This window comes from Elephas maximus, chromosome 27 (assembly GCF_024166365.1).
Source record: "Elephas maximus indicus isolate mEleMax1 chromosome 27, mEleMax1 primary haplotype, whole genome shotgun sequence".
Lineage (NCBI taxonomy): Eukaryota > Metazoa > Chordata > Mammalia > Proboscidea > Elephantidae > Elephas > Elephas maximus.
In genome coordinates, this window is record NC_064845.1 from 26336363 (window position 1) to 26362855 (window position 26493).

At 42.5% G+C, this 26493-nt stretch overlaps 1 protein-coding gene and 1 long non-coding RNA gene across 7 annotated transcripts in view; one reads left to right on the forward strand and one right to left on the reverse strand.

Annotated features, from left to right (window-relative positions):
• LOC126068361 (uncharacterized) overlaps nucleotides 1-26493 on the forward strand; it is a 515560-nt gene that overhangs the window by 478902 nt on the left and 10165 nt on the right. For all 6 annotated transcript variants that reach the window (XR_007515635.1, XR_007515636.1, XR_007515634.1 and 3 more), the window contains one exon: nucleotides 4175-4413. This is a non-coding gene — a long non-coding RNA (uncharacterized LOC126068361). The remainder of the gene's footprint in view (nucleotides 1-4174; nucleotides 4414-26493) is intronic.
• The window catches only part of LOC126068310 (ral guanine nucleotide dissociation stimulator-like), a 1065244-nt gene that overhangs the window by 379579 nt on the left and 659172 nt on the right, over nucleotides 1-26493 (reverse strand). The window lies entirely within an intron of this gene.

The window sequence follows — 26493 nt, forward strand, 5'->3', positions numbered from 1 at the left end:
TTTTTTATTCATTGTATTGTTGGTGGACATTCAGGCTGTTTCTAGTTTGGGGTTATTATAAGTAATGCAGCTGGAAACATCTCTGTACATTTTGGGGGGATGCAGTTCACATGTCTGTGGGAATAATGTAGGAATGGAATTGCTGGGTCACATAGTGTGTGTCTGGGAGCCCTGGTGGCACAATGGTTAAGAGCTTGGCTGCTAACCAAAGAGTCAGCGGTTTGAATCCACCAGCTGCTCCTTGGAAACCCTACGGGGCAGTTGTACTCTGTCCTGTAGGATCACTATGAGTTGGAATTGACTCCATGGCAATGGGTTTGGTTAGTTTAGTGTGTGTCTTTGTTTAGCTGTAGTAGATACTGACAAACAATTTTCCAAAACAGAAGGCCCATTCTTAACCTAACAGTAAACGTCCCTACTCCCATTCTGGAGTCCTGGTGGCATAGTGCTAAAGAGCACAGGCTGCTAACCAAAACGGCGGCGGTTCAAATCCGCCAGCTGCTCCTTGGAAACCCTACGGGGCAGTTCTACTCTGTCATATAGATTCACTATGAGTTGGAGTTGACTCGATGACACACAAGAGCAACAAAACTCCATCGTATCCTTTCTTTGAGTTGTGAAGAATCTCAAACATGACATTATTTCTCACGGACAAGATTTACAAATCTCTACCAAAAAATCAGTGATAAGATTTCAAAATAAATAAATGTTTCTAGGAAATCCTGACTGAAAAGCAAAGAATCTGAATGGCAGCTAGAAAGCCAAGATGCTAACACATTTTTCTTTGTGGCAGAAAGGGCTGGGGGCGTGTTGCAAACACCCCTGCCAACCAGGCTTGCTGATCATCCCAGGGCTAATAACGACCCTTGGGCAACCAAGGGGGGCGGGCCCTGCACAGTGATTCGAATTGAGCCATCCCAGGGCTTTTGACTAATTATAAACACAAAGAGCATTTAAAGGCTATGATTTAAAAAAAGAAAAACACTTCAGGGTGCTTGTGAGTGCCCAGCTGGGGGACAGGGGTACCAGCGAAAATCTCCTGCCACTGACTAAATCACATGGAGCCCCCCCTTCATGTACCCATCCTCCCTTGCATGCACTGAGGAAGGGCTTCGTCTGTGTCCTGCAGAAGTTGCGGGGGACGGGGTCAGTCATTTCCACTGTGGGGCCCTCATGTGATAAACCTCCTATTCTCCTGCTCTCACAAAGCATGGATGCGCAGACTGGGGTGATCCAGGCTTCTGGAGGGAGGCTGTTGTATGTGCAAGCTTTGATCCCCATTAGCTACAAACTGCAAATAATCCATAAGGTCTACTAATCAGGCTCCAATTAATAGCAGGTATTTTTTTTTTTTTATTAATATATTTATATATATATTTTTATTAACATGTCCTGTCCTGGAACCTGCCAGGAGAAGCTGCGAATGTTTGCCAGGGAGGAAAGGCACACCTGTGCACCTCACTGCAAAAGCTTGTCTGCTCAGGTGAAAAATCCTGGGCTCACTGGGAGGTAAGAAAGAAGCTGAAACTGAAAGGCTGCTTTGGTGCCCCCAGGTCATCTGGAAAAGTGTCCACACAGTTCAGGTTTGAGGGGTGATTTGCTGTGAGGTGGAGAAATGGGACAAGAATGCATTTCCCTGCCTCCCCTGCCTTGGGGCCCTGCCTGGCCTGGGCCCTAATGAGTTCTCAGTGCACAGCCTCTGAGAAGAGACAGGCAACCTAAGGCCGGAAAAAACTGGCAGAGGCTGGGCTCTGAGGGGAGTAGTGATGGTGAAAAGTTGATTGCATTAATAGCCTTGCTTACTCCCTAGAGCCATAACCCAACCTAAGCTGTAACCCCACCCATTGCTGTTGAGTCAATTCCAACTGATAGGGACCCTATAGCACAGAGGAGAGCTGCCTCATAGTGTTCCCAAGGAGTGACTGGTGGATTTGAGCTGCAGAACTTTTAATTAGCAGCTGATCTGTTAACTGCTTTGCCACCAGGGCTCCACTCCCTAGAGCAGGGGCAGGGCGAGGGCAGTTAATTTTACTTGATTCATGGACCCCTCTGGCATTCTAGTGGAGCCTGTGGACCCCTTTTCAAATTAAAAATTTTAAGTACATAAAACATAATGTATAATATTATATTAAAATGCAGCTTTCAAAATATTTAAAGTATTATAATATGGTAGTAAATGTGGTTGAAATATGAAGATCTAGTAACAGATTGATGACTGCAATAATTTTGAAATAATGATGATCATAAGCAGTACTTCCAGATATCTGCAATAACTGTAACCTTGTATGAGAGTATCTGTGATTTCTGTGGGTGACAGTTACAATTCCTGCTAACACTCCTGTGATTTGTTACCTACATTCATTACGGAAGGTAATACAAAATTTCAGTTAGAGGTTAGTGCGAATACGATTTTTGTCTTCCAAGTTTATAAACCTTGGAAACCCTATGAGGCAGTTCTACTCTGTCCTATACGGCTGTTATGAGTCAGAATCGACTCGACGGCACACAACAACAAGAAGCCCTTGTTTAGTATCGTTTACCGATGGCATAAACTGGATTTAAAAATATACATCCAAGGTTATTAATAAACATTTCCCTAGCTTCAAAAGACTTATACAACCATTAAAAATGATTCTTATGAAAAATTATTCTTAAGGGCAATTGACATAAAAAATATTTTAATGGCTCTTTACAATAGTTGAGTTGAGATATGAAGAGATATTCATCCTTCTAGTCATTCTTCTATTTATCTATTAAGAGCGTTCTGGGTTGGAACCAGCTTGATGGCAGCGGGTTTGGTTTGTTTGTTTGTTTGTTTGTTTTAACGCAGAAATTAGGGACGAAACCTTCCACTGTAATTATAACAAGTTTAGCTGATGGCAGACAGCTGGCAGCTCCCCAAAGATTTGTTCTATCCTTCCATAGAGTAGAGTTGTCCCTGGGAAGTTGCTGCCAAGCCAAGGACTGTATGTCCTACCCCTGCATTTAGGTGGAGGTGATAAGATGAGCTCTCAGGAGTGGAATGTGAGCATAAATGATGGATGCCTCTTTCAGGCCAAGGCTTTGAAGAAGCAGACGTGCCTTCCTCACCCTCTTTTCATCTGTCTGCCAGATGAATATTGAAGAAGTCAGCCTGGGTGCCGGAATGACTCACGGAACAAAGTGCCCCCCAGTCCCCTTCCACAGTTTTTAAGACCCATTTTGGACACCACAGGATTGCGTGATAAGCTTCTATTGTGCTAAACTCTTGAGATTTTGGGGTTTGTCTGTTATAGCGTGTTTTTTTCCTTAACTAATATGAGAGGCATCGGTTAGGGATTTTGCATGGGGGCCCTTCTTTCCCTACCCATCATGGATGGTATGGCAGGTATTGCAAACTGACTCACTCAACTCCATTCCAACCCCTTTGTAGTGGGAAAGCTAAATGGGAGGAAGTCAAAGATATTTCCTCATTTCCCAGACACCCATTTATAGTTCAGGCTTCACATGAGATATACATTGTTCCATGGGTGTACTTGAGTGTGAGTTAGGAGGCAGAAATGAACATAATGAGGTAGAGGTCATGCTCCTACTATTTCTACTGTTTCTTCTATCAACCATGTTTGTGAGGCTACAAATATAGGAACGTATTTTTTCACCTAACAATAAGTTTGAAGGAAGTCAGATACTGGTGTTGCTTCATGAGTTCAACAGTGTCAGGGTCAGCATCTGTGCAATTCTTTTGGATGTTCCCTCGTGGTTGCAAGGCCATTGCTGCAGCTCCACCCATCACATCTGTATTTCAGGCAGGGAAAAAAAACAAGTAGAAACGAGGAACAGCAATGCCAACTGCTTCTTTTTATCAGAAAGGCAAAAGCTTTCCCAGAAGCCTTCACAACAACTTACCTCTAGGTCTCACTGTCCAAAACTGGGTACATTGCCACCTGAACAAAATTAGGGTTCTGTTGGCATGCAAGAGGGAAGGATACCTATAGGGTACCCTAAAACATAGAAGTCATGGTCACTGTTCTCAAGGACCTGGTAATGGCTTTGTAGAAACAAAATATATGCATGTACATTTGAATAATAATACCAGAGTTAAGAAAAGCTATAAGACAATAATGTAAGTTACAGGGCAGACATTTTAGAGGAGATGGGAATTGTAGGGGCCTAATCTATCCCACCTCATTTTCAGGAGGGCTGGTGTGAAGAACCATGCATCTCAGCTGAACTCTGTGGGTAGCCTCTTGCTTGCCCATGGTGCCATGCTAGCATCACCTGCCAGAGTAAACCAGTGTTCTGAGCGAGCATCCAGATGAAGTGCCCTTGGCAGGGTTGATGAGCAGGAAGTGGTGAAGTTGACCTGGTCCTGGGAGGATGAGAAGATACTACAGGGACCGAGGAAAGGGTCCTGAACACAACTCCAGAAGTTTTGTGAGTAGAGCGTTTCCCTGGATGCCAGAAACACTAAGGCTGGCCCCCTGCCTGTAATTAACCCAAATCTCCTTAGTCACCCAGAGAGTAAGGGGCTTTCACCCTGGAATTACTGGCAATTGCCTTTTTTTTTTTTAATAATTTTTATTGTGCTTTAAGTGAAAGTTTACAAATCCAGTCACTCTCTCACACAAAAACCCATATACACCTTGCTACACACTCCCAATTACTCCCCCTAATGAGAGAGCCTGCTCTCTCCCTCCACTCTCTCTTTTCGTGTCTTTTTCGCCAGCTTCTAACCCCCTCCACCCTCTCATCTCCCCTCCAGGCAAGAGTTGCCAACGTAGTCTCAAGTGTCCACCTGATCCAAGAAGCTCACTCCTCACCAGCATCCCTCTCCAAACCACTGTCCAGTCCAATCCATGTCTGACAAGTTGGCTTCGGGAATGGTTCCTGTCATGGGCCAGCAGAAGGTCTGGGAGCCATGACCCCCAGGATCCTTGCAGTCTCAGTCAGACCATTAAGTCTGGTCTTATGAGAATTTGGGGTCTGCATCCCACTGCTCTCCTGCTCCCTCAGGGGTTCTCTGTTGTGTTCCCTGTCAGGGCAGTCATCGGTTGTACCGGGTACCATCTAGTTCTTCTCGTCTTAGTATGATGTAGTCTCTGGTTCATGTGGCCGTTTTTATCTTTTGGGCTCGTAATCACCTTATGTCCTTGGTAATCTTCATTCTCCTTTGATCCAGGTGGGTTGAGACCAATGGATGCATCTTAGATAGCTGCTTGCTGGTGTTTAAGACCCCAGACGCCACTCTTCAAATTGGGATGCAGAATGTTTTCTTAATAGATTTTATTATGCCAGTTGACTTAGATGTCCCCTGAAGCCATGGTCCCCAGACACCTGCTTCTGTTACGCTGGCCTTCAAAGCATTCAGTTTATTCAGGAAACTTCTTTCCTTTTGGTTTAGTCCGATTGTGCTGACCTCCCCTGTATTGTCTGCTGTCTTTCCCTTCGCCTAAAGTAGTTCTTATCTACTATCTAATTAGTGAATACCCCTCACCTACCCTCCCTTCCTCCCCCCTCTCATAACCACAAAAGAATGTTTTCTTCTCAGTTTAGACTATTTCTCAAGTTCTTTTAATAGTGGTCTTATACAATATTTGTCCTTTTGCAACTGACTACGTTCACCCAGCATAATGCCTTCTGGGGTTACTGGGGCCGGAATGCTTTCCAGGTTCCTCCACGTTATGAAATGTTTCACAGATTCTTCACTGTTCTTTATCGATGCGTAGCATTCCGTTGTGTGAATATACCATAATTTATTTATCCATTCATCTGTTGATGGGCACCTTGGTTGCTTCCATGTTTTTGCTATTGTAAACAGTGCTGCAATAAACATGGATGTGCGTATATCTGTTTGTGTAAAGGCTCTTATTTCTCTAGGATATATTCTGAGGAGTGGGATTTCCGGGTTGTATGGTAGTTCTATTTCTAACTTTTTAAGGAAACGCCAGATAGATTTCCAAAGTGGTTGTACCATTTTACATTCCCACCATCAGTGTATAGGTGTTCGGATCTCTCCACAGCCACTCCAACATTTATTATTTTGTGTTTTTTGGATTAATGCCAGCCTTGTTGGAGTGAGATGGAATCTCATCGTACTTTTAATTTGCATTTCTCTAATGGATAATGATCAAGAGCATTTTCTCATGTATCTGTTAGCTGCCTGAATATCTTCTTTAGTGAAGTGTGTGCTCATATCCTTTTCCAAATTTTTAATTGGGTTGCCTTTTTGTGGTTGAGTTTTAGCAGAATCATATAGATTTTAGAGATCAGGCACTGGTCGGATATGTCATAGCTGAAAATTTTTTCCCAATCTGTAGGTGGTCTTTTTACTCTTTTGGTGAAGTCTTTAGATGAGCATAGGTGTTTGATTTTTAGGAGCTCCCAGTTATCTGGTTTCCCTTTATCATTTTTAGTAATGTTTTGTATTCTGTTGATGCCTCGTATTAGGGCTCCTAAGGTTGTCCCTATTTTTTCTTCTATGATCTTTATCGTTTTAGTCTTTATGTTTAGGTCTTTGATCCACTTGGAGTTAGTTTTTGTGCATGGCGTGAGGTATGGGTCCTGTTTCATTTTTTTGCAAATGGACATCCAGTTATGCCAGCACCATTTGTTAAAAAGACTATCTTTTCCCCAATTAAGTGACACTGGGCCTTTGTCAAATATCAGCTGCTCATATGTGGATGGATTTATATCTGGGTTCTCAATTCTGTCCCATTGGTCTATGTGCCTGTTCTTGTACCAGTACCAGGCTATTTCGACTACTGTGGCTGTATAACACGTTCTAAAATCAGGTAGAGTGAGGCCTCCCACTTTCTTGTTCTTTTTCAGTAATGCTTTACTTATCCGGGGCTTCTTTCCCTTCCATATGAAGTTGGTGTTTTGTTTCTCCATCACATTAAGAAATGTCATTGGAATTTGGATCGGAAGTGCATTGTATTTATAGAACTGTTTTGGTAGAAGAGACATTTTTACTATGTTGAATCTTCCTATCCATGAACAAGGTATGTTTTTCCACTTATGTAGGTCCCTTTTAGTTTCTTGCACTAGTACTTTCTAGTTTTCCTTGTATAGGTCTCTTACACCTTTGGTGAGATTTATTCCTAAGTATTTTATCTTCTTGGGGGCTAGTGTGAATGGTACTGATTTGGTGATTTCCTCTTCGATGTTCTTTTTGTTGATGTAGAGGAATCCAAGTGATTTTTGTATGTTTATCTTGTAACCTGAAATTCTGCCGAACTCTTCTCTTAGTTTCAGTAGTTTTCTGGAGGATTCCTTAGGGTTTTCAGTGTATAAGATCATGTCATCTGCAAGTAGAGATAATTTTACTTTTTCCTTGCCAATCCAGATGCCCTTTATTTCTTTGTCTAGCCTAATTGCTCTGGCTAGGACCTCCAGCACAATGTTGAATAAGAGCAGTGATAAAGGGCATCCTTGTCTGGTTCTCGTTCTCAAGGGAAATGCTTTCAGGCTCTCTCCATTTAAAGTGATGTTGGCTGTTGGCTTTGTATAAATGCCCTTAATTATATTGAGGAATTTTCCTTCAATTCTTATTTTGCGGAGATTTTTTATCATGAATGGGTGTTGGAATTTGTCAAATGCCTTCTCTGCATCAATTGATAAAATCATGTGGTCTTTTGTTTTATTTATATGGTGGATTACATTAATGGTTTTCCTAATATTGAACCAACCTTACATACCTGGTATAAATCCCACTGGGTCATGATGGATTATTTTTTTGATATGTTGTTGAATTGTGTTGGCTAGAATTTTGTTGAGGATTTTTGCATCTATCTTCATGAGGGATATAGGTCTGTAATTTTCTTTTTTTGTGGTGTCTTTACCTGGTTTTGGTATCAGGGATATGGTGGCTTCATAGAATGAGTTAGGTAGTATTCCGTCCTTTTCTATGCTCTGAAATACCATTAGTAGTAGTGGTGTTAACTCTTCTCTGAAAGTTTGGTAGAACTCTGCAGTGAAGCCGTCCGGGCCAGGGATTTTTTTGTTGTTGTTGTTCGGAGTTTTTCGATTACAGTTTCAATCTCTTTTTGTTATGGGTCTATTTAGTTGTTCTACTTCTGATTGTGTTAGTTTAGGTACGTAGTGTGTTTCTAGGAAGTCATTCATTTCTTCTAGGTTTGCAAATTTGTTAGAGTACAATTTTTCTTAATAATCTGATATAATCCTTTTAATTTCAGTTGGGTCTGTTGTGATATGCCCCATCTCATTTCTTATTCAGATTATTTGTTTTCTTTCCTGTATTTCTTTATTCAGTCTGGCCAATGGTTTATCAGTTTTGTTAATTTTTTCAAAGAACCAGCTTTTGGCTTTGTTAATTCTTTCAGTTGTTTTTCTGTTCTGTAATTCATTTAGTTCAGCTCTACTTTTATTATTTGTTCTCTTCTGGTGCCTGATGGGTTCTTTTGTTGCTTGCTTTTTGTTTGTTTAAGTTGTAGGGACAGTTCTCTGATTTTGGCTCTTTCTTCTTTATGTGTGCATTTATTGATATAAATTGACCTCTGAGCACTGCTTTTGCTGTGTCCCAGAGGTTTTGATAGGAAGTGTTTTCATTCTCATTGCATTATATGAATTTCTTTATTCTCTCCTTAATGTCTTCTGCAACTCAGTCTTTTCTGAGCAGGGTATTGTTCAGTTTCCAAGTATTTGATTTCTTTTCCCTGATTTTTCTGTTGATTTCTACTTTTATGGCCTTGTGGTCTGAGAAGATGCTTTGTAATATTTGGATGTTTTGGGTTCTGCAAAGGTTTGTTTTATGACCTAATATGTGATCTATTCTAGAGAATGTTCCATGTGCACTAGAAAAAGAAGTGTACTTTGCAGCTATTGGGTGGAGTGTTCTGTATAAGTCTATGAGTTCAAGTTGGTTGATTGTAGCAGTTAGATCTTCCATGTCTCTATTGAGCTTCTTACTGGAGGTCCTGTCCTTCTCTGAAGGTGGTGTGTTGAAGTCTCCTACTATAATTGTGGAGGTGTCTATCTCACTTTTCAGTTCTGTTAAAGTTTGTTTTATGTATCTTGCAGCCCTGTCATTAGGTGCATACACATTTAATATAGTTATATCTTCCTGGTCAATTGTCCCTTTTGTCATTATGTAGTGTCCTTCTTTATCCTTTGTGGTGGATTTAACTTTAAAGTCTATTTTGTCAGATATTTATAGTGCCATTCCTGCTCTTTTTTGCTTGTTGTTTGCTTGATATATTTTTTTCCATCGTTTGAGTTTTAGTTTGTTTGTGTCTCTAAGTCTAAGATGTGTCTCTTGTAGGCAGTATATAGACAGATCATGTTTCTTTATCCTGTCTGAGACTCTCTGTGTCTTTATTGGGGCATTTATTCCATTTACATTCAGTGTAATTATAGATAAGTATGAGTTTAGTGCTGTCATTTTGATGCCTTTCTGTGTATGTTTTTGCCAGTTTCATTTTTCCACTTACTTTTTTGTGCTGAGACATTTTTCTTTGTAAATTGTGTGTTCCTCATTTTCAGAGTAGTTGAGTTTATGTTTGCTGAGTCGTTATGTTTTTCTTGGTTTTTATTTTGAGTTATGGAATTGTTAGACCTCTTTGTGGTTACCTTAATATTTACCCCTATTTTTCTAAGTAAAAACCTAACTTGTATCATCCTATGTCATCTTTTTTTCCTCTCCATATGGAAGGTCTATGCCTCCTGTGTTTAGTCCCTCTTTTTGGTTATTGGAATCTTTTACATAATGACTTCAGTGGTTTCTGTTTTGAGCATTTTTTTCTTTTTAAGATTAATCATTTATTTTTGTGATTTCCCTATTTGACTTGATATCAGGATGTTCTGTTCTGTGACCTTGTGTCATGTTGGTATCTGATATTATAGATTTTCTGACCAAGGAATTTCCTTTAGTAATTTTTGTAGCTTTGGTTTGGTTTTTGCAAATTCTCTAAGCTTGTGTGTATCTGTAAATGTTTTAATTTCACCTTCATATTTCAGAGAGTTTTGCTGGATATATGATCCTCGGCTGGCAGTTTTTCTCCTTCAGTGCTCTGTATATGTCATCCCATTGCCTTCTTGACTGCATGGTTTCTGCTAAGTGGTCTGAACTTATTCTTATTGATTCTCCTTTGTAAGTGACTTTTCTTTTATCCCTGACTACTTTTAAAATTTTCTCTTTATCTTTGGTTTTCGCAAGTTTGATGATAATATGCCCTGGTGATTTTTTTTTTTTTGGATCAATCTTAAATGGGGTTCGATGAGCATCTTGGATAGATATCCTTTCGTCTTTCATGATGCCATGTAAGTTTTCTGCCAACAGATCTTCAGCTATTCTCTCTGTATTTTCTGTTATCGCTCCCTGTTCTGGAACTTCAATCACATGCAAGGTATTCTTCTTGATAGAGTCCCACATGATTCTTAGGGTTTCTTCATTTTTTTTTAATTCTTTTATCTAATTTTTCTTTAACTATATTTGCGTAAATTGCCTTCTCCTCCAACTCCCGACTCTGCCTTCCAATTCCTTGATTCTGCTCCTCTTACTTCCTATTGAGTTGTCTAATTCTGTAATTTTATTGTTAATCTTTTGGATTTCAGAATGCTGTGTCTCTATGGATTCTTGCAGCTTATTGATTTTTCCACTATGTTCTTGAATAATGTTTTTGATTTCTTCAACTGCTTTATCAGTGTGTTCCTTGGCTTTTTCTGTAGATTGCCTTATTTCATTTCTGAGATCATCCCTGATATCTTGAAGCATTCTGTAAATTAGTTTTTTATATTCTGCATCTGGCAATTCCAGGATTATATCTTCGTTTGGGAAAGATTTTGATTCTTTAATTTGGGGATTTGTAGAAGCAATCACGGTCTGCTTCTTTATGTGATTTGATATCGACTTTCTGTCTCTGAGCCATCTGTAAGATATTGTAATGATTTATTTTATATTTGCTTACTGAGCCTTAGCTTGTTTTTCTTTGTTTCAGCATACCCAGATGGGCTACTAGATTGTGCTGTCTTGATTGTTGTAGCCTTTGAATCACTTATGTCCTATTACTAGCTGGTTTGGTCTGTTACCAGATATATAAGCCTAAGAGTCCATTCACTATTCTTAAATAGAATCAGCTTAGGTGTTCTGATCTTCGGTCACGAAATGTGTGGTGTAGACTGTCACCTATTAACTTAGAGGAGTGGTGGTGATAGTTGTGTGCACCAGATTCTAGTAGCGGCAGGGGCTTGCACTCCAAGGAGGGCAGGATGCTGACAGCCTTCCCCCAAGTGCCAGTGAGGTAGGTGCATCTCTATTCCTAAAGCACTTTGGTGGGTGGGCTCTGGAGCTGTACCTTAGGCATCCAATGCTTGTACCTCTAAAGATTGGCAGGCGTCAGTATCCTCAGACCCCTTTGGCAGGTGGCTAGGTGGTTTGGGTGGAGCTTCAGCCCTCAGCTCCCTGCTGTGGATCAGTGTGGGCTCTGTTTGATAGGTGAGATATCAGACCTGGAAAACTTGTGTTTCCAGTGCTCTACTAAAACAATTACAGTCAGATCTCTTTCAGAATTGCCTTTGCATTATAATAGCCACCTTGTTCCCTATAGGGATGAAAGCCCAAGACTGTGGATCTTATATGCTTGGCTGGAGCTGGTTCTGTATTTTCATTCCAGTATAGGGAAGTCCGGAAAGGATTTTTCCTCCCTGGATTGTTAGTAGCTGCTTCTCTCAGGCCAGGAGAATGGGTTAGAGGAAAAAAAAACCTGGGCGAGCAGGAGCATTTCACTCCCTGGCCGAGGAAATACCAATGTTAATGAAGCCGCTTGGGACAGGGAGGGTAGGGATCAGATAGATAGGAGAGAGTAGCATCCAGCGATATAGACAAAGTTACTTATCTTGCTTGGTGGTGACTGTTTTATCTGAGAGGCGTGTAGCCTGTGTGTACTGGCTGGGTCAAGATTGCCCCCGAGGGTCAGGCCTGCGTTCGTTCTGTGCTTGTGCCCCCTCAGAAGCCATGGTCAGCTCCTCTGCTCCTGGTCCAAAGCCCAGCGCCAAGGTTTCCTGACTGGGACACTGCACTCCAGGCTCCAAAACCAGTCATTGCTTCCCAGTGATTTATCCTCCTATAAGCCACATCACTGTGCAGCCTGCGTGTGCTGACTGGGTTTCCCCCGAGGTTACTTCAGGGGGCTAGGGCTGCGTCCTGTGCTTGCACTGTCTCAGGAAGCTGTGCTCAGCTCCTCTGCACTTAATGCAAAGCCCGGCGCCAAGGTTTTCTGACTGGGACGCTGGCTCCAGGCTCCAAAAACAGTTGCTGCTTCCCTGTGGTTGCTTGTTCTCTTTTCAGCTGTGTCAGTGTGCAGCCTGCTTGCACTGGCTGAGTCTCTACTGAGGTTACCCCAGGGGGTTAGGGATTAGGGCTGTGTCCCGTGCTTGCCCCGTCTCAGTAAGCTGCAATTAGCCCCACCACTCAGCACCAGGGAACCACAAGGGCTCAAGGCTATGGCACGGGACACGGGTTCCAGAAGCAGTCGCTGCTTCAGGGTGTGGGTTGTCACTCAGGTCAACTCTTTAGATCTGTGTTTGATGGTCAGGGTTCCTAGATTGTCACGTATGTGATTGATTCACTTGTTTTTCCAAGTCTTTGTTGCAAGAGGGATCCGCAGTAGCTCTTACCTAGTCAGCCATGTTGGTCCTGACTCCGACCTTTCTTTTTTTTAATTTTTATTGTGCTTTAAGTGAAAGTTTACAAATCAAGTTAGTCTCTCACACAAAAACGTGTATACACCTTGCTACATACTCCCGGTTGCTCTCTCCCTAATGAGACAGCCCGCTCCCTCCCTCCAATCTCTCTTTTCGTGTTAATTTTGTTAGCTTTGAACTCCCTCTACCCTCTCATCTCCCCTCCTGGCAGGAGATGCCAATATAGTCTCAAGTGTCCACCTGATCCAAGAAGCTCACTCCTCACAAGCATCCTTCTCCAACCCATTGTCCAGTCCAATCCCTGTCTGAAGATTTGGCTTTGGGAATAGTCCTGTCCAGGGCCAACAGAAGGTCTGGGGGCCATGACCACTGGTGTCCTAGTCTCAGTCAGACCATTAAATCTGGTCTTTTTATGAGAATTTGGGGTCTGGATCCCACTGCTTTCCTACTCCCTCAGAGGTTCTTTGTTGTGTTCTGTGTTTATGACCTGATTTTGAGGGTTTCATCATCCTGTTTACTCCCTCTAAATATACTCATTTTTCTCTCTCCCTCCTGAAACATAACCATGAATTGAACACTATGCTGTGTGGGGAGGGGATGAGGGGGAAGAAGAGGGCATCTAAACAACACAGACAAAACAGGACTATCACTTTTCTCTTTCTAGATTCTACATTGCCATTCATGCAGACCAACATCAAATTTGCCTCACTGCCTAGGTTGTTTTCAACTCACAATATCTTGCTATCTATGAAAATCTTCATGTGTTTTTAAACTACTTTTTTCAAAGTGTAAGTGGAGTCTTCTAAGTGTTCATTAAGATCTATTTTCTCTTTCTTCTATACTAGTTAGGTGCTTGGCTACTCAACTAGAGATGACATTTCCCAGCCTCCCTTGCAGGTAGATATTGTCATGGAGTATAAGAGGATAAGCAGAAACATATATCCACTAGTGAATACCCGTTGCTGTCAAGTTGATTCCAACTCACACCGACCCTATAGGACAAAGTAGAGCTTCCTACAGGGTTTCCAAGGAGCAGCTGGTGGATTCAATCTGCCAACTTTTTGCTTACCAGCCAATTTCTTAATAACTATGGTTTAGCAGTCTCATTTTCTAGTCGTCTCAGGAGTTTAGATATATTTCTGAACTCATTTTAGACTATCTAGGAAATTTTCTATAATCTCTTCACCAGTTTGGATTTTAGTCTCTCAATATTCCCATTCCAAATTCTTAAGAGAAAGTCCAATTGGGCCAGCTCAGCCAACAGAGTCATAGGTCAGGTGTCCACTCTGGTTCAGTCATCTGTGGTCGAGACGACAGAGTCTTGAGATAAAACTATGAGAGCCTAAATTCACGTCTTCGAGTGACGATGAGAGGCAATTTCAGATAAAAGCATGGGGCTAAGCATGAACTTCTAATCACACAGAGTTTCTGGAACTGCAAAGTCAAGGACCAGATCTTAGGTTACGCATCCATACCTAAGCACTGACAACTGAGGAGACCCAGTGTGCAAAATTGCCCTGCTCACTTGTGGTAAATTGTTATAGTGGTGGCCTCCAGTGAACAAAACCTCCTGGTGTTTGCACCCTTGTGTAGCCCCCTCCCACACTGACTCTGGACTTGATCGTGTGACTTGCTTTGGCCAATGAGACATTAGCAAAATGATGCCAGCAGAGGCTTGATAAGTGCTCGCATACCAGGGCTTGTCCTTCTTGGAAGGTAGATGCCATGATATGAAGAAACGTGAGCTAGATTACCGAATGGTGAGAGGAACTAGAGGATGAGAGGCCATCTTGGATGTCCTAGTCCCAGTCAGACTTCCAGCTAAATGTAGCCCATGAGTGAACTTAGCTATACCATGTGGAACAAAACCACTCAGTTGATACTAGTCAGTCCACAAAATCATGAAAAATAAAAAATTGCTGTTGTTTTAAATCACAAAGCTTTGCCGTATTTTAAAAAAACAACTTCTTTAGATAATTGAACTTTTCTACATAACTGAAATACCTCCCCTCTCTAAAATCTCCTTGACTATAAAACCCATCTGGAAATCCAGGTGTCTGGCCCAGGACTCTTGGAGAAAATTTTCTGACAGTGGTGCCAAAGGACCCTCAAAATGGGATCCTGAGATGTCTTCCTTTCCTCCTGTCTTCCTGAAAATAAAAAAGAAATCCTTAAACAACGAGGCATAAGAATGTTCCATTAACTAGCCAGATAAGACCAAGTTCTCAAACAGTGCCCCACACTTCCCTGTTACATAATTTCTTTCCTCCTCAATAAATACATCAACATTAAGGAAAGTGTGTCACTCTTTCTAGTTCTCCTGAGGCACCAGGAAAGAAAACTCTCATTGAATGTCTCCTGTTCTACTGATCAGTTTCCTGTGAGGTGGCCCAATGTATGATGGGTTGTATGCCCTTAAAGACTAAAGAAAAAAAAATATCCTGGTTAATGCCAGAGAGATTACCCAAAGAGGTAAAAATCACCATCTCCTGAGGTCATTCAAAACAGTACTAGGTATGATGTCTCAAGGGCCCCTGGGTGATGCAGATGGTTAAGTGCTTGACTACTAGCCGAAAGACTGGCAGTTCTAACCCACTTAGAGATGCCTCAAATGATAGGCCTGGTGATCTGCTTCAGAAAGGTCACAGCCTTGAAAACCCTGTGGAGAACAGTTTTACTCTGCACACATTGGGTCATCATGAGTCACAGTTTCACACGACATCCCAGTTAATTGGCCTAATATGTTCAGTGCTTCTGTTCTACCTCCTGGTTCCTTGCATAGTGCCTGGGTTCTTAAAAGCTTACAAGTGGCCATCCAAGGCACCACAGTTGGTCTCTATGGGCCTGGAGCAACAGTGGAAGAAGAAGAGTAAGGAACAGGAGGAGAATATGGAATGTGTTTCTAATTTCCTCTATGAATAACTGGTGGGGCAGTGGTTAAGAGCTCAGCTGCTAACCAAAAAGGTTGGCAGTTGAAATCTACCAGCCACTCCTTGGAAACCGTATGAGGCAGTTCTACTCTGTCCTACAGGGTTGCTATGAGTTAAAATAGACTTGAGGGCAACAGGGTTTTTTGTTTTTTTTTTTTCGGTTGCCATGAGACTGTAAGAACTGGATGGTGCCCAGCTACTACGACCAAACATTTTGAGCAAAGAGCCTAGAATCCTGATCAAAACAGGGTAAATGTAGAAAAGAAGTTAAAATTCTCATGGAATCCAGACTTTCTGGAACCATGGAGGCTGAATGAATCCCTGAAACTAATGCTCTGAAATAATCTTTAAACCTTAAACCAAAAAAAATCTCCTGAAGTCTTCCTAAGGGTAAACAATAGCCTAGCTTAAGTAGTAAAAATGTCTGCTTTGAGCATTGTGCTCTTTGAAGGACTATATGGGATCAAAGTAACAACAGCAACTCAAAAGATTAGATAGGAACTTCAGGGGGCAGTGAGTTTATGTTAATATGGGAGGGACAACTCAGAAACAGAGAGTGAGAATAGTTACACAACTCAAAGAACATAATCAATATTACTGAATTGTGATGAATTGGTGTATGTTTTGCTGTACATATTCTCAACAATATAAAATTTTAAAAATGATATTGTGGTCCCAGGAAATATGGATGGAGCACACTGACCACCTCAGCTGTGGTAGATCAGCTGTTCCCTGAGTTCATGGTCCCCACAGCCTTCAGCCCAGCAATTCAGTCCCTCAGGTAGTTTGGATGTATCTATGGAGCTTCCATGACCTTGTCTTGTACAAGCTGTTCTGGCTTCCCAGTATTGTGTACTCTCTTAGCTTCACCAAAGTTACCACTTATCTGTTGTCTATTTAGTGTTTTTCCATTTCCACGCTTCCCCCACCCCTTGTAACAATCAAAGATTGTTTCTTTTTGTGTGCAAACCTTTTTATGAGTTTTTACAGTAGTGGTTTCATACAATATTTGTCGTTTTGTGGTTGACGTATTTCACTCAGCATAATGCCCTCCAGATTCATTTATGTTATGAGATGATTCACAGATACATCATTGTTCTTTATCATTATGTAATACTCCATTGTGTTGACACAGAATATTAACCATCAGAGTCCACCGCTTGTCAACTTAGCACCTGTACACATCTCCCCAAACCATACATAATCTCTAAATAAAGACAATTACAAAGTCATACTTAGTCTTAACATGATGTAACTAACGCGTGATTAATTGAAAATGCACTAGCCCCATTTACATCTTATATTTTGTAAGAAAAAAGCAAAAATATTTGACGCACACATACAAAGCAGAAATACTCATAACAATTACAGTCCTCGTTTCTGCAACTGGTCACGTGGATGTAAGTGGTATTTAGAACTACCTTCTTCCAACACCCATTCCATATTCCCTTTGCCCTCAGCAAGCACCTCACCAGATCATGGTTTTTTGCCTGGTGGCATGACCCAAATCTTCATTCCTGAAGGTTCTGGGCCATTAGTAGCCCTGTCAGAATTGAGTTACTATAGTTTTCCATTGACTTTAATCACAGGACATGCTAGTACTAAGAGATGCCCTAAGGGATCTCCTGCGTTCCAGGCATACTCCTCTTTATCCCCATTATGTAATATCAATCTGATTTCCTCTTGGTAATCAGGATCAATCACACCAGCCAGTATTGTAACTCCCTTCTTTGCCTGTTGATCCAGTTGCTAGGTGGCATTCTTTGCTTCCAGTTCAATGGAATCAGTGATGTGTCTCCAGGTGGGCGCATTCCTCCCTTTGGAACTAAGACCTCCAGACTGAAGAGCATAAGATCATGGGGACAGGAAGTGAAAATCTTGTGAGTGGGTCACTAGGGGTAATAGTGAGTGGTGCCACTCCCATTTCCACTTCTTGATTTTTGGACCCATGAATCCTGGTTACGGAAGAAACAGCACCATATATTGGATGCTAGTTTAAAGCATATACAGCCTCCTGGAGAACACTACCCCAACTCTGCAAGGTATTGTCTCCTAGCTGGTGCATAGTGGTGTCTTTAGGAGTCCATTCCATCATCCTATCAAGCCAGCTGCTTCAGGATGATGAGGAACATGGTAAGACCAGTGAATTCTATGAACATGGGCCCACTGCCATACTTTATTTGCTGTGAAGTGAGTCTCTTGATCAGAGGCAATGCTGTGTGGGATAACAATGATGGTGAATAAGGCATTCTGTAAGCCCACAGATGGTGGTTTTGGCAACATTGCTCAGGGAAGACAAATCCATATCAGAGTAAGTATCTATTCCAGTAAGAACAAATGCTGCCCTTTCCATGATGGAAGTGGTCCAATGTAGTCAACTTGCCACCAGGTTGCTTGCTAAGGACCTTGAGGTATGGTGCCATATTAAGGACCCAGTGTTGACCTCTGCTGCTGGCAGATTGGGCACTTAGCAGTGGCTGCTGCCAAGTCTGCCTTGGTGAGTGGAAGTCCATGTTGCTGGACCCATGCATAACCTCCATCTCTGCCACCATGGCCACTTTTTTCATGAGCTCATTGAGCAATGATGTGACTGGCTGGGGAAAGAGAATGACTGGTTTTCACAGAACGCATCATCCTATCCACTTGATTGCTAAAATCACCCTCTGCTGAGGTCATGCTTTGGTCAGCATTCACAAGGGGCACATATATATTTACTTCTTTGGCTCATTCAGAGAGGTCTGTCCCCATATCTCTTCCCCATAAATCCTGGGCTGCAATTTTCCAATCATATTCCTTCCAAGAACCTGACCATCCAGCCAAACCATTGACCACAACCCTTGAATCAGTATACAATTGCACATCTGGACATTTCTCCTTCCAGACAAAGTGAACACCAGGTGCACTGCTAGAATTTCTTCCTTTTGGGAGGATTTTCCTTCACACTGTCCTTCAGGGAGGTCCCAAAAAGGGGTGTAGTGCCGCCGCTGTCCATTTTTGAGTGGTGGCTGAATATTGCACAGAGCCATCTGTAAACCAGGCACAAGTTTTCTCTTCTCTAGTCAACCGATCGTAAGGAACTCCCCATGAGGCCATAGGTGCATACTGGGAGATGGAAGGTAGTGTGACAGGAGTGGAGGCCAAGGGCATTTGGGACATTTCCTCATGCAGCTTGTGCCTTCAGGTCCTGCTCAGGCCCAATCTTGTATTCACCACTTCCATTTAATGATGGAGTGCTCCTGTGCATACTCTGTGGGTCAGACAGCATCCAGTTCATGATGGGCAGCTCAGGCCACATGGTGACTTGGTGGCCTGTGGTTAACCATTCAGTCTCTGCTAAGGCCCCAGAACAAGCCAAAAGCTATTCTCAAAAGGAGAGTAGTTATCTGCAGAGGATAGCAAGGCTTTGCTCCAAAATCCTAAGGGTCTGTGTTGCAATTCACCAGTAGGGGTCTGCCAAGGATTCCTGACAGCATCGCTATCTGCCATTGACACTTCAAGCACCATTGAATCAGCAGAGTGGGAGAGTGGCTTCTCTTGTTCTCGGCCCCACTCAAAACTAGCAGCTTTTAGAGTCACTTGATAAATAGGCTAGAGTAGCAAACCTAAATGAAGAACATGTTGCCTCCAAAATCCAAAGAGGCCTCCTAGGTGTTGTGCCTCCTTTTTCGTTGTGGGAACAGCCAGGTGCAATAAATAACTTGTCCTTCACTTTAGACGGAATATCTCGACATGCCCCATACCACTGGACCCCTAAAAATATTACTGAGGTGGAAGGTGCCTGAATTTTTGTGGGATTAATTTCCCACTCTTTGGGAGCGGGCAAATGCTTTACCAATAAGTCCAGAGTCATTGATACGTCTTCCTTACTAGATTCAATCAGCATAATATCATCAATGTAGCGGGCCAGTGTGACATCATATAGAAGGGAAGGACGATCGAGGTCCCTGCTGACTAAATTATGACATAGGGCTGGAGAGCTCATGGAGCGCTGAGGTAGGCAAGTGGAGGTGTATTGCTGGCCTTGCCAGCTGAAGGCAGACTTCTGATGGTCCTTCCAAACAGGCATGGAGAAAAAGGCATTAGCCAGTTCAGCAGCTGCACACGAGTTACCAGGACATGTATTAATTTGCTCAAGCAATGAAACTACATCTGGAACAGCATCTGCAATTGGAGTCACAATCTGGTTAGGTTTTTGATAATCTACTGTTCTCCAAGGTCCATCTGATTTTTTCACAGGTGAAATAGACGAGGTGAATGGGGGATGTGGTGGGATGCACCACCCCTATATCCTTCAAGTCCTTGCTGGTGGCAGTAAGGTCTGCAATTTCTCCAGGAATGCAGTATTGCTTTTGGTTTACTGTTTTCCTAGGTAGGGGTAGTTCTAATGGCTTCCACTTGGCTTTTCCTACCAAAATGACTCTTTCTCCATTTGTTAGGGATTCAGTGTGGGGTTTCTGCCGGTTATTGAGTATATCTATTCCAATAATGTATTCTGGAACTGGAAAAAGTCACTACGAGGGGATTTGGGGACCCATTGGACCTACTATGAAACAAACATGAGCCAAGACTCCATTAATAACCTAACCTCTGTGTGTGTCCCACTCTGACTGGTGGACTACAGTGCTGTTTTGGGTCTCCTGGCATTTGTGTCAGCTCAGAGCTAGGATCCAGTAACCCCCCAAAAAGTCTGATTATTTTCTTTTGTCCAGTGAAAAGTCACTCTCATAAAAGGTTGTAGACCCCTTTGGGGAAGGGTAGGAGAGAGATTAACTGTATACATTTTTGGCAGTGTATTTGTGTCCTTCCTCATGAGGACTTGGCCTTCCCTTCATTCAAGGGGTTGTGGGTCTTTAAATTCACTCTAGTATGGGAGTTGACTGAGGACCATTCAAGTTAGACTGCTGCTCACCTAACCAAGAATTCTCCTATTTCTACAGATCAAGTAAATATTTAGTAGGTTTCCTATCTATTTGACTCCTAGGGACACCGTGACTAAGTAGTCATAAGTCCATATGAGTCAGACTATTCTGATTACTGCTTTGACTCTGCTGTCCATTGCTGTAACCATGCCCACCTTTTCTTTCTCGATTGAGTGCCGCCACTTGGCCCCTACTATCACAGGGTCCAATCAACCCAATTGTATTGAGGTGTCTAAATTCAGTTAGGGCAGTTCCCACTCTCAGATCTGATTTACATAAAATAGCAATCACAGCAGCCTTCAAGGATGCTGGATTTCCCTTCACAAATTTGTTCCTCACATTTGTGGTAAAAGGTGTGTTCTTTGGGCATTCCATGTGTGGGTCTGTGGGTTTAACCTAATAAATCCACCTCAGCATGCCTTTGAATACCTTCTTCTACAGTATACCAGGGCAGGTCTAGTACTTCAACTTGATTTAGTGTAGGCCACTGTGTAATCCGTGCTTCAGCAACCCAAACAAATGAACTATTAGATCTTTCCTTAATATCTTGAGGTGAAACATTGAATGAAGAATGTGTGCTTAGTGGACCCATATCAATAAACTCAGACTGATCCATCTTTATGTTCCTTGCAGCATTATCCTGCACCCTGAATAACCATTCCCACACCTATTCCCCAGGTTCCTGTTTGTACATATTAGAAAAGTCAAGCAGTTCTCTTGGAGTGTAGCGTACCTCCTCCTGGGTCACACTTTCTACTACATCTCTTTGGGGCTCGGTGGGACTTAATCTAGTTATAGGTCTAGAAGCCAGAATCAGTAGTCTGGAATTGTTTTGAGAACATTCAGCATTGTGTTGTAAAGCATCTGCCTGAGATGATGCCCCAGGCAATGGCTCAGGCAAGGGCTCTTTAGAGGCAGCTGGGCAAGGGCTAATTTCATTAGATGGAAGTGGAGGGGCTAATGCCTTTACTGGGCAGGGTGGTGTAGCAGACACACATGAGTAATCTCTGCAGATGGAAGTGGTTCTATTGGCAGGAGTGATTAAATGGATTTTAGGGGCTCAGTGTCTCCAGCTTTCTAACTATCTGCCCATATGTCCCCATCCTAAGTTTCAGGATCTCATTTCTTCCCAATCAATGCCCTTACTTTAACTTCAGACACCTCTCTAAGTTGGCAATTGAAGTGGAATTGTAATTCAGCCACTCTTACAATAAGACTCGGGTTTGGTTTTTGGCAATATCAGCAGTGTTGCCACAAGAAATAAGGCTTTCCTTCAAAGCACAAGTGGACACTTTGAGGTCGTTTGTGCGGCACTTGAGCTTTGACACTGAAGCCCCGAGATCGTCTCTTTCTTTCACCAGTTTGTCAAGTGCAAGTAGGACCAACCATCCAGCTTGTTTATACTTCTCATTATGAGAAAATTATTGAAAGGTATCATATATGCCATCACCCAGAGCCTCGCCTTTCACCAATACCCGATCTATTGGTGGTGATAATTTGCATATTTGAATTGCCACCTCATGCCATGAATTAGCAGTGCCCTCTTTACTACTGAAAGCAGAGTCATCAACATCTTTGAGACTAACCAGACTTGAAAACTAATTTAGAAAACTCATCCTTACAATTTTGTTTCTCTAGAACCACTCTGGGTACCGAATGTCTTAGGCTGGGTTCTCTAAAAAAAAAGCAGCTATAGCACTTAATCACTACGCCACCAGGGCTCCCATTTGCCCATAGCAAAGGTTAATTGCTATAGTATTTATGCGTATGTGTAGGGGTGGAGTATGGAGAACAGGTTTTGATATCATTGATTTTATTAACCAAAATACTCTGCTTATAATTTATCTTAAAGGTTGTTCAGTGAGATCTCACATTAAAAGATATGGTGTTTGCTGTCTACCTAACCAACACATGTTCTCATTCAAAATTCTGTTATCTGTCTTCTAATATGGCAACTTTTCAGATATTGTGATCTTTAATCTCAATTTTGCAGAGAGCTATTTTATAGTCAGGGAAGCCCTTTAATCCATTTAACTTTATGTAATGAGGTAAATGTTCAGGGGAAGTGTTCTAATCCTCCATAACTGTAAACCAAAGAGAACATTTGTAGCCCATGCAAGAAGAAAATAACCAGGCATCTTAGTGTAGGTTCAAGTTCTGGTCACTTCTAACTATAGCAGCTCTGTGCCGGATTACTCAGGTCTGGCCTAGTTCGAGCTCAAGAGTCTGACCCTGGATTCTATGCAACTCAGAAACAGAAAGTCTTCTACTTCCTTTGCTGGTTTATATGGCTGAGGTTGAGAAGGTAGATGAGGGGTGTGCTAGCAGAATCCAAAACTAGAGGCATTTAGGATGGGCTCACAACATGGAGTTAACACACTACTTTCTGGTAAGCAAAGCAGGGGGTGAGGGGCATTTAGCTGACTAACATAATAGTTTTCAGAAAATGTTAAACAAAAATGTTCCAGGAACAGTATGTTAGAATCATTCTTAGAAAAAAAAAAAGTTTGTATAGACCATTCTCAGGAAGTATGTGGTTGATCAGATATGAAGAAAGAACTGCTTTATTCGGCTATAAATTGTGCATAAAAACCACTCTTTGCTTAGCCCCTGTGGAGCACTTTGTACTTTCACTTAGTCTGGCCCAGCTTGAGCTGTACTATCCCTCAATCAAATTCTTTGCTTTTTTAATCTGTACAGAGTAAGAATTTTGGTTTGAGAACTACAACATTTCTGGTGTCAGAAGTTCTCTAGAGAAGCAAAACTAGTCAAGTTTATAAATATGTATATGGAGAGATTTACATCAAGGAAACAGCTTACATGATTGTAGAGTTGCAAGTCGGTGGATCAGCATAGAGGCTTCTCCTGATTTATGTAGCCACAGGGGCTGGCAAACCCAAGATTAGCAGGCTGGAGAGCAGGGCTCCTGCTCACAGGCTGTGAAGGTTGATGAATCCCAAGATAGCAGGTAAGCTGCTAGCTCCAGTCCCAAGAACTGGAGGTCAGAGGAACAAGAGACATGTGCAGGATCCAGAATAAGCCAAGAGCCTTGGCAAGATGAGCAGAAGGAAGTAGGTGGCAGAGGGTGAAGAGATAAAGGCTGAGCAGGGAGTGAGCCACCACAGGCTCTACCTGCACTGAAACCACTCAGAAGATTCCATTATGAGGGTGATCACATACCAAATTTCAACAGGGAAGTGATCAAACATCATACAACTGGCAAAACACAGAGAATCATGGCCCAGCCACGTTGAGACATGCAATCTTAACCATCTCACATGCCCTTTGATTAAAATCAGTGCAAAATTACAGCAACTGAGTTCCAACATGACTACTAATGGCCCAGACCCTTTAGGAATGATAGGTTCGGCCACCCCACCAGGCAAAGAGCCACGACCAACTGAGATGCTTGCTTAGGCCAAAGGGAATGTGGAATGGGTGGTGGAAGAAGGTAGTTCTAAATACCAGTTACGCTCATGCGACCAGTTGAGGAAACGAGAACTGTAACTGTTATGAGTATTTCTGCTTTTTATGTGTGCATCAAATATTTTTGTTTTCTCAAGTTATAAAATATAAGATGTAAATAGAGCTAGTGCATTTTTAGCTGTATGTGTGTTTATTGTATCATGTTAGGCAAAAGAATGACTTTATAATTGTCTTTATTCAGAGATTATATATGGTTTAAGGAGATGTGTACCAGTACCAAGTTGACAAAGGGTGAACTGTGATAGTTAAGAGTGTGTGTTAACTTGGCTGTACCATGATTCTCAGAGTTTTGGCAGTCATGTCATGTTGTGGTCACTTGCCTGTTGAGATTTCATATGTGATTGCCCCCATGGTGCCATACAATGTGAGTAGGCAATTGGTTGAAGAGGAGTTTCCTTGGGCATGTGTCCTGCATCCAATGTGCACAGACGTTCTGGCAGGGCTCGGAGGGGTTTGCTCATTCTGGATTCTGCAGCTGGGTCCTGTTCACCTGACCTCCAGATTTTGGGACTTGAGCTAGCAGTTTACCTGTGGTCTTGTCTGCCAGTCTTGGGATGCGTTGACCTTCACAGCCTGTGAGCAACAGCCCTGCTCTGCAGCCTGCCAAATTTGGGTTCACCAGCACCTGAGGCTACGTGAATCAGGAGAGGCCTCTATCCTGACCCACAGACTTGTGGTGTTATGGCCTCTAAAACCGTGTGAGCCCTTTCCTAGATATAAATCTCTCTCTATATATACGTATTTATACACTTAACTGGTTTTGCTTCTTTAGAGAACGCTGCCTAAGGCAGAGCATTCACACGGGATACAAACACCTTCATTTATTTGGCCTGTTCAGAGAGGTCTGTCACATGCCATTTCTTCATACTTCCTTGACTTCAAATTTCCAATCATGTTCCTTCCACGTCCCTGTCTATCCAGTCAAACTATCGGCCACAACCTGTGAATCCGTGCACAATTGCACATCTGGCCATTTTTCCGTCCACGTAAAGCGAATACTCATGTGCACTGATTGAAGTCCTGCCCATTGAGAGGCTATTCCCTTACCAGTGTCCTTCAGGGAGGTCCCAGAAAGGGGCTGTAGTGCTTTGCTGCCACTGTCCACATTCAGATGGTGCCTGCATATCATGCAGAGGAACACCTGTAAACCAGACACCAGCTTTCTCTTCCTCAGTCAACTGATCATGAGGCCATAGATGAAGACTAGGAAAGGGCAGGTAATGTAACAGGAGTGGAGACCATGGGCATTGGGGCCATTTCCTCATGCGACTTACTTGAGCCTTCAGATCCTGCTCAGGCCCGATATCGTAGATACGACTTCCACTTACTGATGGAGTGCTGCTGAGCACATCCGATTTTATGGCTCTGTGAGTCAGACAACACCCAGTTCATGACGGGCAGCTCAGGCCGCGTGGTAACTTGGTGTCCCGTGGTTAAGTGTTCAGTCTCTACTAAGGCCCTGTAACAAGCCAAAAGCTGTTTCTCAAAAGGAGAGTAGTTAAATGCAGATGATGGCAGTGCTTTGTTCCAAAATCCTAAGGGTCTGCGCTGTCATTCACCAGTAGGGGCCTGCAAAGACTCCAGACAGGACTCCAAACAGCATCTCTGTCTGCCACTGACACTTCCAGAACCATTGGATCTCCCAGATCGTATGGCCCAAGTGGCAGAGCAGCTTGGACATCAGCCTGAATCTGTTGCGGAGCTTTCTCTTCTTGTGGGCCCTAGTCAAAACTGGCAGCTTTTCAAGTCATTTGATAAATAGGCTGGAGTAGCACACCCAAATGAGGGATATGATGCCTCCAAAATCCAAAGAGGCCCAACAAGTGTTGTGCCTTCTTTTTAGTTGTAGGAAGGGCCAGAGAGATCAACTTATCGCTCAGTTTACAAGGAATATCTCAACATCCCCCACACGCTGGAGCCCTAGATTTTTCGCTGAGATGTAGGCACCTGGGTTTTTGTCAGAATAATTTTCCACCCTCTAGCATGCAAATATGTTACCAATAAGTCTAGAGTACTGATACTTCTTTCTTACTAGGTTCAGTCAGCATAATGCTGTTTATGTAATGGACCAGTGTGACGTCTTATGGAAGGGAAAAGTGATCAAGTTCCCTGTGAACTAAATTATCACAAAGGGCTTGAGAGCTGATATACCTCTGAGATAAAATAGTGAAAGTGTATTGCTGGCCTGACCAGCTGAAGGCAAACTGCTTCTGGTGGCCCTTTAAAACAGGGATAGAGAGAAGTGCATTGGCCAGATTAATGGCTGCATACCGCAGAAAATGTATTTTTTTCAGGCCATATCCCCAAGGAAATTTCTCTTCCAGCAGATCGGCTGCTCACATCAGATCACAAAATGGAGGATGATTACATAATTTCTGCCAAATCCCTGAGAATCATGGCCTGCCCAGGTTGACATATAACATTAACCATCCCAGTGGTAATGAAAGTGTTCTAGAGTAGATAGTGCTGATGGTTGAATAGGATTGTGATAGTAGGTAACCCACTGCTATTACATACTT